This window comes from Anabrus simplex, chromosome 5, assembly GCF_040414725.1.
Source record: "Anabrus simplex isolate iqAnaSimp1 chromosome 5, ASM4041472v1, whole genome shotgun sequence".
In the NCBI taxonomy this organism is placed as follows: domain Eukaryota; kingdom Metazoa; phylum Arthropoda; class Insecta; order Orthoptera; family Tettigoniidae; genus Anabrus; species Anabrus simplex.
The window spans coordinates 108,708,609-108,723,886 of NC_090269.1; the positions used below are offsets into that span (position 1 = coordinate 108,708,609).

General features: G+C 38.8%; 1 protein-coding gene across 1 annotated transcript in view; it reads right to left on the minus strand.

Moving 5' to 3' along the window:
- The window catches only part of LOC136873813 (uncharacterized), a 902,018-nt gene that overhangs the window by 848,718 nt on the left and 38,022 nt on the right, over window positions 1–15,278 (minus strand). The window lies entirely within an intron of this gene.

Consider the following 15,278-nt stretch of genomic DNA (forward strand, 5'->3'; position numbering starts at 1 on the left):
ATTTTTGTAATTAATTTCTGACCAATAGTGTCTTTCTTCTTCGATGTTGATGTATAACTTTTAGCGACCCAATAAAATTGAGGGGGTGTGTCTACTCATTCCTGAAAGGTCTCGAATTTTCCACGAGGGTATAAAAACTGCTGATTTTCTTGTCTCGGTGCCACTAGTATAACATCTAACTCAGCGTGTGGATATGTAGCAGGGGGCGGGAAGCGCCGCTTTCTTCAAGCAGCAGCTCTCCAACAAGGTAATGGCCTTTTAAGATCTTCATTTCTTGCTAGCTCAGCAGTTTAACTCTCGGGCAGGGTTCGAAACCTTTAATATGTAACCCATCTCTTTAAAATGTAAATTCCTTTCAGTCTATGTAAAAACTACAAATATCTTTTACTGTAAAGCGGGGATAGAGAGTGCTGTACCCTCTCAAGCTCCCCTTCATTTTTGAAATTGAGGTGACTACGTTTTCATAACCGTTTCTTCTCTTCCTTAATGTATTAAAGTTTTCTCATACGGGTCACCTCCCTAGCTTGGGACTAGCCCCTGTGTATCGGCCTAGAGCCACTTAGGTTTTAAAAGTGTATTTGGAGTGCAAGTTCACGCCTCCAGTCCTCTCTGTACTTTGGGCCAGTAACTTAACCTGTTGTTTTATTTTCATTGCGAAGGCCCTGTAGGTTGGGTATTAAATACCCCTGTTTCCTTGTGTGCCTTGAGGGCAGATACAAGTAAAATTCGTTGTGGCCTTTGATAGGCTTGGACTTCGAGAGCGGGTCTGCTCTTTCCTAAATTTGATTTCTGTGTGCCTCTAGGAGGCTTAACATTGTAATTTGGAGCAAGTGCTCCTTGGCATGACGGGGTTTTCTGCCCCACTGTTCAATTTTGTACCTTGGTAAAGTTAGGCTAATAGCTCAAGGATTGTGATTGTGGGGCTCGAAGCCCAGACCTTGTAATAACCCTCTAACACTTGTAATTTTTCTGTATTTGATTTTTGGCTTGTTGTTGACTTGTTAAGTTTTCAAATTCTATGTTACCATTGTTAAGTTCTGAAAATATAACCTTTGTTAAAGTTTTAAATTAACTTTAATTTTGTAGTTGAGACCTATTCAAGCCCGCACCTTCTTTCACCTTTAACTACCACGGAAATCTCCGTAACATAAATAATGATGAAAGGGTATAAAAATGAGAAATCAAATACATGGGATTTATAATCAATGCAGAGAATAAAACGTTCAGCACTGAAATTATCTGTTTATTTTAATTTTATTTTTTTCATTTGGGGAACAGTCTTTAAACACGCTCGTATGTCGGCTTTCGGCTTCATGAGAATAATATAGTTACGAAAACGTACTAATGAAGACAACTGGAGCATATTATTAGATAGAAGGAGCTATAAAGATGTTTGAGTACACTATTCTGACGAATTTATCACGAGCGATAACACGAAAGTAATAACACGCAAAACGACAATACTATGGGGAAAGACAGCTGCTGATTGGTTGAAGTTCCCGATGTTTTTATACTGGATTGGTCATTGGAGCCATGAGTTAAACAGTCTTCTTTAATAGGGTAAACCTGGCGAGTTGGCCCTGCGGTTAGGGGCGCGCTTGCATGCGGGAGATAGTGGGTTCGAACCCCACTGCCGGCAGCCTTGAAGATGGTTTTCCATGGTTTTCCATTTTCACACCAGGCAAATGCTGGCGCTGTACCTTAATTAAGGCCGCTTCCATTCCACTCCTAGACATTTCCTATACCATCGTCGCCATAAGACTTATCTGTGACGGTGTGACGTAAAGCAAATTGTAAAAAAAAAAAAAAAGGTAACAATGATTATTGTAGTTGTTGTTGTTGTTGTTGTTGTTTTAAGGAGCCTAGCATTAGGTAATAATAATAATAATGTTATTTGCTTTACGTTCCACTAACTACTTTTACGGTTTTATGAGACGCCGAGGTGCCGGAATTTAGTCCCGCAGGAGTTCTTTTACGTGCAAGTAAATCTACCGACACGGGGCTGTCGTATTTGAGCACCTTCAAATACCACCGGACTGAGCCAGGATCGAACCTGCCAAGCTGGGGTTAGAAGGCCAGCGCCTTAACCGTCTGAGCCACTCAGCCCGGCCTAACATTAGGTCATCGGCCCCCTGGTCTGAATAATTATTATGATTAAGTCCACGCTGAATTGAACAGGGTTATATTCCATGTTAAGCAACTGTTAGTTACTTCCAAAATGCGAAAATACCTATCGAATTAGTTATTGAATTGCTGGCTGGACAATTTTAGGACAATCAGTCTGGGATCGACTAAGCTCGGCCAAGACTCGATAGTGCGTATTGCAAGCACAGCGTAATGCTACAATTCTGGAGTACAACCAACTTGACAAGTTTGAAGTCGCCAAAATAGTATAATGGATGGATAACAGCACTTTAGCTCATACAAAAAAAAGTTGAAGTGAGATAAACGATCCCAAGAATATACTGGCGAGCACCTTTCTTAGTCGCATCACGAGGGCACCAGTTTGAGGTTGAGAAGATCCGGCCGTCGTCCTCCTCCTTCGCATCGCCTCAAATCAACACACATTTCTTGGCCAGAGAGAGTGCATCATCCTCTAAGTGACCCGTCCTACCCCTCCAGGAAGAAGAATATTTTAAAAAACTTTACCTGCCTTACACCATTAGAAAACTTAAAAGGACATCGCCTTATGGTCACTCGGTGCAGGGCTGCCTGAATCGTAAAACGCACTGTGATTTAGACGACGCTCTTCACTAAGTGCGTAGAGGCCAGATTTGTAAGCGAAATGCATGTTCCTTTACTTAATATTTAAAGATATACGGTAATGGTATGATTTGTAAATCACACTTCTACAGACATTCTGACCAGTGTTATACAATCCATATAAATGCATATTCTGAGGGAAAATGCCAACTTTAAAAATCAATGCAAAAAATATATATATTTTACTCGTAACTGTCATGTTATAGTATTACTTGTTCTCTTTCTGTCATCAGCTAATGATTAGTAAGTCATTAATAAAAATCTCCGCAATCAGTTGGGTATAGAATAAAAAATAAAGCATCGCGTGTTTGTTTAACAGGGAAATACCCACGCGTGTTATGAAATAATATTACACAGGCCTATCGTCTTCATAAACTCACAGATTTGCTAAAATTGCATTCGATAAGTATCAAAATAACAATCTTGAATACACAACAATGTGTCAGATTAGCAAAACGCTGACTGGTGATAAACAGAAGAAGAATTGTGATGCTTGTTTTATGCTGCTGGACATCATGCGATGTAGAAAGGACTTTCACGTTGTATAAACGATTCTTCGCCATTCTTCACTGACAGATGTAGTGTATTCACACAAGAAAATCACAGAAAAAAACTGTCCTTATATATTGTAAAAGCTACGAATAAGGTAAGATTTAATATAAAAACAAACCATTTATTTGAATATTAGATGCAAATTTATATTTTTTTTCTCGTATATTTGGATGCATATCTTACTATTTGATTGTGTATCCCAGCCTGGGTTCTTTAAATTAGTAAGAGACGCCTTAAAGAAGATTTTCTTTCAGTATTTGCTAGGCGCCGTTTCAGGGAGCATAAAGCTAAACGCACGGCAGACTGGTGGCGTGACGGGAAATGCTACTCATAAATACAGCTCGCGTCGCCTGGAATACCATTGAGCCACCAGGGAACAAATTATCAGTCATAATTTTCATCTCGAATTATTGCTGGTGGGTTATAATCTTTCAACTAATGAGAGTTGCCAGACACGTTATTGTATAGCCCAAACATAAAACATTTTCCCTGACATCTTTCATTTTGGATATATGGAACTGTAGAATAACACTACAACACAGTCATCAAAACAGAGACACTTTATGCATCCGAAACTTTGATAACTAGCAGCAGGTCCCAAATAATAATAATAATAATAATAATAATAATAATAATAATAATAATAATAATAATAATAATAATAATAATAATAATAATAATAATAATAATAATAATAATAATTGTACCGGGCGGTACACCTCCACGCCGCTAATTCAAATATTGCGCCAGTTGAAACTCCTCTACAGGAGAAAGCCTGAACTTTAACAAACTGAATTAATTCAACGGTTTCTCGGAAGATGTCACTTTGGTAATTTTGAAGTGTTCTGAATTGTGTCTATTTCGATTTGTGTTTGTTTGCTCCGTATCAAGAAGTGGGGACATTCTCTAACAGATGTCTCTACCAAAAACTATGATAACGCACTCTGGTGTAAAGAAATGCATTCCCCGGAAGAAATATGGTATTCCTAAGTTTTGTTTTTACTAAACTTTGTTCTGTGGTTTGTGGGTTGGCAATATAAACCCTTTCTTTCCGCCCGTTTTGAATGTAACCAATCAGGAATTTATGTAATTAATTTTCCACCAATAAGGTGTTTCTTCCTCGTCTTGTGTATTAGTTTTTGCTGTTATCCAATAAAAACGAAAGGGTGTGTCTACTCATTCCTGAAAGGTCTCGAATGTTCCACGAGGGTATATAAACTGCTGATTTTCTTGTCTCGGGGCCACTTCAGTAACATCTCTCGTACCGTGTGAATATGTAGCAGGGGGCGGGAAGCGTCTCTTTCTTCAAGCAGCAGTTCTTCTATAAGGTAATGACCTGTTAACATCTTCATTTCTTGCTAGCTCAGCAGTTTAACTCTCAGGGAGGGTTCGAAACCTTTAGTATGTAACCTACCCTTTTAAAATGTAAATTCTTTTCTGTCTATCTATAAATTATAAATCTGTAAAGCGGGGATAGAGAGTGCTTCACCCTCTCGAACTCCCCTTCATTTTTTAAGAGGTGACTACGTTTTCATAACCGTTCTTCTCTTCTTTAATGTAGTAAAGTTTTCTCATACGTGTCACCTCCCTAGCTTGGGATTACCCCCTGTGTTTCGGCCTAGAGCCACTTAGATTTTAAAAGTGTATTTAGGAGTGCAAGTTCACGCCTCCAGTCTCTTCTGTACTTTGGGCCAGTAACTTAACCTGATGTTTTGTTTTCTTCATGCGAAGGCCCGGTAGGTTGGGTATTAATTACCCCTGTTTCCTTGTGCGCCTTAAGGGCAGATAGAAATTAATTTTGTTGTAGCCTTTGATAGGCTTGTAAAATTGAGAGCGTGTCTGCTCTTTTTCTTAACATTGTAATTAGGAGCAAGTGCTCCTCGTACTTAGGGGTTCTCTGGCCTTTAGCAATTGTGGTAGTGAGCTGAGAGCTCAGAAATTAATCTTGGGGCTCGAAGCCCAAATCTTGTAACGAATTGTAATTTCTTAAATTGTTTTCCTGCTGCTTGGTACCTGTTACTCTGTTGTTGTTATTTGTTGATTTCGAAAAGAAAATATAACCTTTGTTAAAGTTTTAAATTAACTTTAATTTTGTAGTTGAGACCTATTCCAGCCAGCACCTTCTTTCACCTCTAACTACCATGGATATCTCCGTAATAATAATAATAATAATAATAATAATAATAATAATAATAATAATAATAATAATTTCATTTGAAAAGACACAGTTTATGGAAGGAACTAAATCAAGATTCGACAATCAACCATTAATCACCAAATGTGGAATAATTTCCCAAGTAGACAAATTCAAGTATCTAGGTGAAATCATTCAGCCAGCAGGGTTAAATCAGGAAGCTAACAAAGAAAGAACTGCTAAACTGCAAAGGGCTTACAAAATCACATGGAACAGATACAACAAAAGATGTATATAAAAAAATGCAAAATTACGACACTACAATACAGTCATCAAACCAGAGGCACTTTATGCATCTGAAACACTGATCATTGGCGGCAGGTCACAAATGAAAAGCATTGAGAAACAAGAGAGGAAAATTCTCAGAAAAATCCTACGACCAAAGTTCGAAAATGGAATTTGGATGAAAAAGAAACCACACGAATTTTTTTCAATTCACAGAAAAAAATCACAGATACCATCAGAAAGAGACGACTAAAATTCTACGGACACCTACACAGAATGGTTAACAACAGGCTGACAAAGAAAATTCTAAATCTAGCTCTAACCCTGAAAATCCGCAACAATTGGTTAGCAGAAATTCATGAATATCTGCAAGAAATGGGTATTGAGGACGAAACCATTCAAGATAGAATGAAATTTAGAAGCTTAGTAAACAAACTAAATTTTCAGAGAAACCAACAAGAAAAAATACAGGCTGGACAGAAACACGCAGAAAGGAACACAGTGAAAAAATGAAGAGATATTGGGAGGAAAAGAAGAAGAAACATTGTGCAAAATAAGTTCAAACGCGCTCCACGGTTGGGCACAACGAATCAAATAATAATAATAATAATAATAATAATAATAATAATAATAATAATAATAATGTGTGGCCACAGGAGAGGGCTGGTACAGGTCTTTCGAGTTGATGCCTGTAGGCGACTTGTGTGTCTATGAGGATGAGGCCCTAAATTCTAACGCCGAAAATCACATACAGATCCAGCCCCCGAGCCATCGGAATTAACCAATTAAGGTTAAAATCCTCAACCCGGCAGGGAATCGAACCAGGGACCCCTTGAACTAAAGGCCAGAGCGTTAACCAGTTAGCCACGAAGTCTGACAGGTGATGGGTATGAAACTACACACTGGCCAAATTTGTTGTGGATTATGGAGCCAAGAGTCGCTATAAAAATAGCCCACACATACAACATTGCTTATGTTGTTATCAACCATTCACCCGGCTACAAGGTTGACTTAGCCCTAGAGCCTCGGGGTCCCACGCTCGATTCCCGGTTGTGTTGTGAGATTTTACATCATAAACAGTTAATTCAATTGGTTCAAGGACCGGGGTTTGTGTCATCCCCAACAATCCTGCATTTCATAAACTACATGTAACACTCTAGCACACTAGCACGTAGCTTCCAATATCCAGCAGACACCGCTTACCCTTCTCGAAATCTCCTCCATGCAAAAACTGCATCCAGCCTTAATTTTTTTTTTACAACTGGTTTTACGTCATACCTACACAGATGTCTTATGGCGACGACGGGACGGGACGGGGCAGGAAAGAACTGGGAGTAGAAAGAAAGCGTCCGTAGCCTTAATTAAAGTACAGCCCCAATATTTACCCGGTGTGAAACCGCGGAAAACCATCTTCAGGGCTGCCAACTGTGGGATTCGAACCCACCATCTCCCGAATGCAAGTTCACGGCTGTGCGCCACTAACCGCACAGCTCTGGCCTTAAATACCACACGAAATTATTATTATTATTATTATTATTATTATTATTATTATTATTATTATTATTATTATTATCAAGGTCTATGCACAGAGAGATTAAAAAACGCTGGTACATTAAATATGCTATGGAGGGCAGACCTTCAGTTCTCTCAGGTTTGACAACTGTCTAACTTAAGTTACACAGGTGTTCATTTCCGTTAAGACAACTGATCACACAAACAAGTGTGTTGAGAAGTTTATGGTAACATATTTAATCTGCTGATTACTTAGTCACTTCTCTATTAACTGACCGCACACTATTATGTGAATCAGTGGAAAATAAAGAAGTGTAAGGTGACTCAAGTCGCAACGTTTGGAATTCCGGAGTTGGCTAATTAAAACTGTGGGGCAGACTGCAGCTCTCCTCAGTTGGCTACTTAATGGGGCATCTAATTAAACTCCTTCTGCTCGAAAATACCAGTCGAGCCCAAGAAGATTATGTTACGTCAGTGTTATAGTTACTGTATATTGAGGGAACTGGGAATTGCATTTAGAGTACCGTTTGATAGATATTGTCGAAATGAAGTATCTAATTAGTATCTGTCTAAAATGCAATTGTTGGCAATGAATTTCTTAACTTCAATCAAATAATTTTCCACCCCCGGTGTAGTAGATGTGCTCGTCTGGGGCTCCAGTGACGCGGAGCTCGCATCACGACGTTCGGCCGCCATAACTTTTTCTTATTTTCTTTCCTTTTTTATGTTTTTACAACTGGCTTTACATCGCATCGATACAGACAGGTCTTATGACGACGATGGAAGGAGGAGAGTCCTGGGAGTTGGAAGGAGGCGGCCGTGGCTTTAATTAAGGTACAGCCCCATCATCTGCCTGGTGTGAAAATTGGAAACCACGGAAAATAATCTTGTGGGATGCCAACACTGGGGTTCGAACCCACTATTTCCCGGATACTGGATACAGGCCGCACTTAAGCGACTTCAGTTATCGAGTACGTGTACTCTGATGAACTGTGCCCTGACGTGCCCCCTTTTCCGAAACTTGCTAATGGTATGGCACGAACGGCGAGGTGTCGTTTCATCTACGCGACTTCAATCGTTATCTGTAAAATTTGTGAGAAATTTTGATTACGTGCATAAAATTCGTGAAATAGTTGAGCATTTTGTAAACATTTCCAAACTCTAAAATCTGAATCTATTGAAGGAACAAGTCTAGCACAAATGAAAATTAGTATGATTTGTTACAGTGGAAGCAATTTCTTTTCGGTTTCGACTTAGTTAATCTATACCTGTGAAGTAGTTTTAGTCTGTCAAAACCAATGTTGGATTAATGAAATCAGGAAATACCTTAAAGAATAATAATTTGAAAAATATATCTTTGCCTTTGTTCACTATGCAGAGAGCACTGCTTGCTCTATCTCCTGCTGGACTGCACCAGAAGAACATTGCCCCTCAGCTTTTATGGAAACTATGTCAATTTTGTGTATATAGAGTATTAAATGTTTAATTTTCTTTTCTTACACACAGTGTGTTTAATAAAGCTACTCATTTATACAGATATAATTTAATTAAAAACAAAATAGTATTCGTTCTTGAAACATCATTAGATTCTATCAAATCACACTCTTAATTCTTCTTCTTTTTTGTTCTTATCGGCCTAGTAAAGACCACGTTATTTCATCTGTCTTCTCTGGACTTTTATCTTTTCCCATTCCTCTTTTATTCGTTTACGGTGTTCCTCTTTTCTTTCCTCCGTCCACGCCTTCCCCGTGTTTTTTTCCGTTGTTCTCCCGAGTGGCTTGCTTTCTTGTATATTATTATTATTATTATTATTATTATTATTATTATTATTATAGGGGATGTTTAATGAGAATCAATTATTTAATAAATAAAATAGGGGCCGATGACCTTCGATGTTAGGCCCTTAAAACAACAAGCATCATCATCATTAATAAATAAAATAATTTGAGTTTAATTACTGTATGCGACTTAATTTAGTAGAATGAATAGTGGAGAATCTTCTACGTGACTGTGATCGTTACGGTTGTTTTAGTTTTGGCTGTTTTCGGGATGTGCATTTCTATTGCCTACTTCATATTGATTTTTCTCTATTATTTTCGATGTGTAATATTTTAATACACGTGTTCACAGAATGCGAAGTGTCTCTTGTGCCTAATTGCGTGTTTATGTTCTTTGTACCTGATGTGAAAATTACGTTTTGTCTGTCAACATAATCGTGACATTGCAATTTGGTTCTTAGCATTTGAATTCATACATTCCTCATTTGTAAAAGTATATTTGATTCAGATTTAATTTACTAATTTGTTTTTGCAATGTGCTTGTTTTCGTTCAGAATGCTATTTTAAAACCCTGTTTTTTAATACGTTACCCATTTCGTACGCGATTTTGTTCACGAAATTGAGAACTATTCATTTATCATTTTTGGTTAGAAGTTTGTTTAGGCTTTTTTGATGTTTTATTTTTAATAATTCGTCTACTGCATTGGGTGGATAGTTGTTTTCTTCCACGATTTGTTTTATTATTTGTATAACAATTGTTGTAAACAGATCCTTTCTGTGAACAAAATTCTTTCTTAACAGTTTTATAAGATTGCCTATCAGCCCGTGTTATTGTGATTCTGGCAATGGGACATGCATTTGTAACCAGTTAGGACTGACACTGTGAAGAAAGCTATCATAGGCTTGGAAAAGGAACCACCTACTCCCTTTATCCGATCTTTAAATGGGGAAACCATTCGGAGGAGAACCAACAATGAGAATGTGAGTACACCCCTACCCCAAGTCCTGGATTCTGAAGTTAAGATCTGTCCGGCTCCATGACTAAATGGTTAAAGTGCTGGCCTTTGGTCACAGGGGTCCCGGGTTCGATTCCTGGAAGGGTCGGGAATTTTAACCATCATTGGTTAATTTCGCTGCCACGGAGGCTGGGTATATGTGTCGTCTTCACCATCATTTCATCCCCATCAGGACGCGCAGGTCGCCTACAGGAGTCAAATTAAAAGATCTGCACCTGGTGAGCCGAACTTGTCCTCGGACACTCCCAGCACTAAAACCCATACGCTATTTCACTTTTTTCGACAAAAGAGTAGTGTTACGAAAATGTTGCAATGTTGCTAAGACTGGGCTTGAAAGGCTTGGGAGTAAGGAGACGAGCTGCTCGGCTAAGCGGTACGTTTGAAGCTATCAATAGAAAGATGCCATAGAATGGCATTAGTAGACGAATAATCTTGAGCGGAGTTTTTAAATGTACGAAATATCGTAACATGAAGGTAAAACTGGAATTCAAGAGGACAACTTGGGGCAAATATTAATTTATAGGACGAGGAGTAAGGGATTGGAATAATTTATCAAGAAAATGTTGGGTAAATTTCCAAGTTTTTGAACAATTTTAAGAAAAGGATAGGTTTTTTTTTTTTTTTTTTTTGCTAGTGACTTCACGTCGCACCGACACAGGTAGGTCTTATGGCGACGATAGGATAGGAAAGGTCTAGGAGTTGGAAGGAAGCGGCCGTGGCCTTAATTAAGGTACAGCCCCAGCATTTGCCTGGTGTGAAAACGGGAAACCACGGAAAACCATCTTCAGGGCTGCCGACAGTGGGATTCGAACCCACTCTCTCCCGAATGCAAGCTCACAGCCGCGTTCCCCTAACCGCACGGCCAACTCGCTCGCTGATTGATTGATTGATTGATTGATTGATTGATTGATTGATTGATTGATTGATTGAAGCTATGTTAAATATAATTTCCTAACCTTTATGTGTTATGTACTTTTACCTTACAAAATAATAAAAAGCGAGATCATAGCCATTATTATATAATTTTTACAAAAGTGATAGGGCTTTTTGCAGATGATATTATTCTGTAGAGAGTAATAAATAAGTTACAAGATTGTGAGCAACTGCAAAATGACCTCGATAATGTTGTGGGATGGACACCTGGCAATGGTATGATAATAAACGGGGTTAAAAAACACGTTGTGAATTTCACAAACAGGAAAATTCCTCTCACTTTTAATTACTGCGTTGATGGGGTGAAAGTTCCTTTTGGGGATCATTGTAATTACCTAGATGTCAATATAAGGAAAAATCTTTATTGGGAAAAACACATGATTTTAAATAAAGGTTACAGACCTCTGCACATGGTTATGAGGGTATTTATGGGTTGTACCAAGGATGTAAAGGAGAGGGCATATAAGTCTCTGGTAAGAACCCAACTCCAGTGTGTTTCCAGTGTATGGGACCATCACGAGGATTACTTGATTCAAGAACTGGAAAAAATCCAAAGAAAAGCAGCTCGATTTGTTCTGGGTGATTTTCGACAAAAGAGTAGCGTTACAAAAATGTTGTAATGTTTGGGCTGGGAAGACTTGGAAGAAATGACACGAGCTGCTCCACTAAGTGGGATGTTCTGAGCTGTCACTGGAGAGAAGACGCGGAATGACATCAGCAGACGAATAAGTTTGAGTGGTGTCTTTAAAAGTACGAAATATCACAATATGAGGATAAAGTCGGAATTCAAGAGGACAAATTGGGGCAAATATTCATTTATAGGAAGGGGAGTTAGGGATTGGAATAACTTACCAAGGGAGTTGTTCAATAAATTTCAAATTTCTTTGCAATTATTTAAGAAAAGGCTAGAAATGAAATGGCGTATGACTTTTTGTGCCGGAAGTGTCCGAGGTCATGTTCGGCTCGCCAGGTGCAGTCTTTTGATTTGACGCCCGTAGGGGACCTCCACGTCGTGATGAGGATGAAATGATGATGAAGACAACACATACACCCATCCCCAGTGCCAGCGAAATTAACCATTGATGGTTAAAATTTCCGACCATGCCGGGAATCGAACCCGGGTACCCTGTAACCAAAGGCCAGCGCGCTAACTATTTAGCCGGACCGAAAAGGCTAGGGAAAAAACCGATAGGGAATCTGCCACCTGGGCGACCGCCCTAAATGCAGGTCTGTAGTGATTGATTGATTGATTGATTGATTGATTGATTGATTGATTGATTGATTGATTGATTGATTGATTGATTGATTGATTGTATGTTCAGGTACGTCCGCAAATAAGTGTTCCATCTGAAACCTGTAAATAAGAATGTTCAACAAACTACAAGTTCCGATCATTTGTCTCTCACACATTTTGAACGCACGGGCTAATAACAGAGATATTCACTGTTTAGATTATTAGTGTTATGGTAAGTCCATCAACGTCGAACATCACTGACAGGCAAATATTTTCAAGCGTCATGCTGCCAACTTAAATGGTGATGATTGTCGTTATCGAGATTGTTTTTATAAGGTACAAAACGGCGCAATCATCATCCCACATTGATCAGCAAGATAATTAAGACAACCATGGAAATGAGAAGGAAAACGCGCAGAAAAATAATACATGAATAGGAATTCATGAAGGAACGTGGAAATAAAATACTTACTTCCTTGATCTCGGATCAGAAGTAGCCTATATGCGGTAGCCTACAAAGTCATCAGCAATACCCCCCCCCCCCCGGTGGGTGGGGGCGGTAGAATAACACACGCTATCCCCTGCCTGTCGTAAGAGGCGACTAAAAGAGGCCTCAGGGGCTCTTAACTTGGGAGCGTGGATTGGCGACCACTGGGCTCTCAGCCAAATCCTGGCATTGCTTCCACTTACTTGTGCCAGGCTCCTCACTTTCATCTATCCTATCGTACCTCCCTTGATCAACTCTTGTTTTTTTCGATCCCGACGGTATTAGAGCACTCGAGGCCTAGGGAGTCTTTCATTGTCACGCCCTTCTTGGCCCCTGGCTTTCTTTGGCTGATACCTTCATTTTTCGAAGTGTCGGATCCCTTCCGTATTTTCACTCTGATTAATGTTATATAGAGGATGGTTGCCTAGTTGTATTTCCTCTTAAAACCATAATCACCATCACTCATCAACAATAAAATTACGCTGATTGCTGATATGGGCTCTCCCTGTTCGGCTGCAACTTATCTCCGCTAGATGGCATCACCACTGCAATTGTATAAAAACTAACCCGTCAAGGGCGGATGTGGCAGCTAGTCAGGTATATGACAAGAGCCTGCCCGTCCGTCACCAATAATAATAATAATAATAATAATAATAATAATAATAATAATAATAATAATAATACCGGGAGGTACACCTCAACGCCGCGCACTCAAAATAAGCGCTTTAAAGAACTCCCCTATCGATCAAGAAGTGAAACTAATAACACAACAAGTTGGAACTTTAATCAGAATATGTCACCACTGAAATATTAAGTAACTGTTTTGTTGTGAAGTTTCCTAAACTGACTGAATTTCTCCTTGTTTTGTTTTGCTATACATCAAGAAGTTTGGACATTTTTCTACAGATGACACTACTAAAAACTATGATCATGCACCCTGGTGCAAGGTGAAAGAACTGATAATTTAAAGAAGTTTTGTATTTGTAGGTTGTCCATTACAGAATCTATGTTCATTTATTTTTGGATTGGCAACACTTCCTTTTCTTCCGCCAGTTTTGAATCGGATCAATCATAAATTTTGGTAATTAATTTTCAACAAATCCCGCATATCTTGTTCACTTTGAATCTGCCAATAAAAATTAAAAGGGTGTGTCCTGATTAGTCTTGAATGATGTCGAACCTTCCCTGAGGGTTTATAAACTGCGACTTTTCACGTTTCCCTGCCAATTGATCGTCGTCTTTCTGAGTGTGTGTATTTAAGCAAGAGGCGGGCGGCCTCTTTCTTCGGTCAGCAGAACATCTATAAGGTAATGGCCACATAACTTCATTCTTTCTTGCTACCTCCGCAAATTATTCCGAGGGGAAGGTCGGAATCTTTACTATGTAACCTACTTTTCTAAAATGTAACTTTTCTTTGGGGTAATGTAAAAACTTCACAAAATCTCTAATTGTAAACTGGGGATAGAGAGTGAGTTACACTCTCGAGCTCCCCTTCATCTTGGTTTGAGGTGTCTGCGATTTTGCAACCTTTTGTTATGGATTACAGTAATTTCTATGCGAGCCACCTCAGTAGTTTGGGAATAGCCCCTGTTTCATCGGCCTAGAGCCCTGTAGGTTTTTAAGTTTTCATTATCTTGGAGCGCTCTGTACGCCTCCATTCATTTTGTGTTTGGGCCAGTTATCTAACCTGTTCTTTTTCCATGAAGGCCCAGTAGGTTGGGTATTAAATACCCCTGTAAAAGTAAGTTCAATTTGTAAATTGTGGCTTGAGAAGCCAGAGATTGTAAATCTTGATGTAACGTTGCCTTGAGTGGGCAGTAAAACTGAGAGCCTGTTAGCTCTTTTTCAAGTTTTGTAATAGTAACGAGTGCCTCTGGAAGGCTAGATATTGTATAGTGGAGCAACGTGCTCTTGAATTGGGGGATTTCTGCCCTTGCCTACGTTATACCACTTTGAAATTTTAAATTTGTAAACTAGAGTCTTGAAGCCCGGAATCTGTAAAATTCACTAATCTTGGATTTTGCTAATCTTGTTTCAAGATTGCTATTTGTACCTGTCAAGTTGTTATGTTCACTCAGTGAAAAAGATTGTTCAGTTTGCTTTCGGAAAAGAAATATAACCTTTTAAAGTTTTAATTCAATTTTGATATCGTAGATAGACCCATTAACCCCGGCCCCTTCTTTAACCTCTTTCTGCTCCACGGGTAACCGCGTAACAATAATAATAATAATAATAATAATAATAATAATAATAATAATAATAATAATAATAATAATAATAATAATAATAATAATAATAATAATAATATTATCATGTGGCTATTGCTAGACAGGCGAGAAGAAGAAGAAATAATGTGCCAACGAAGAAACAGGAAGAGGGAGAGCCATGAAGGATGTGGAAATAACGGAGTTTGCAAACCTTATACAACCAGGGTCGGAATAGAATAAGAGTTTACCATAAGAGGTCAGATGTGATAGATGAAAGCAAGGAGTCAATAAAACGGAAGAAGTAAATAGACGCAATGACAGACATTGCTAACGTCTTCATGTTGTCCACATCACACTCCTAGAGGTTGCTTCTCTTA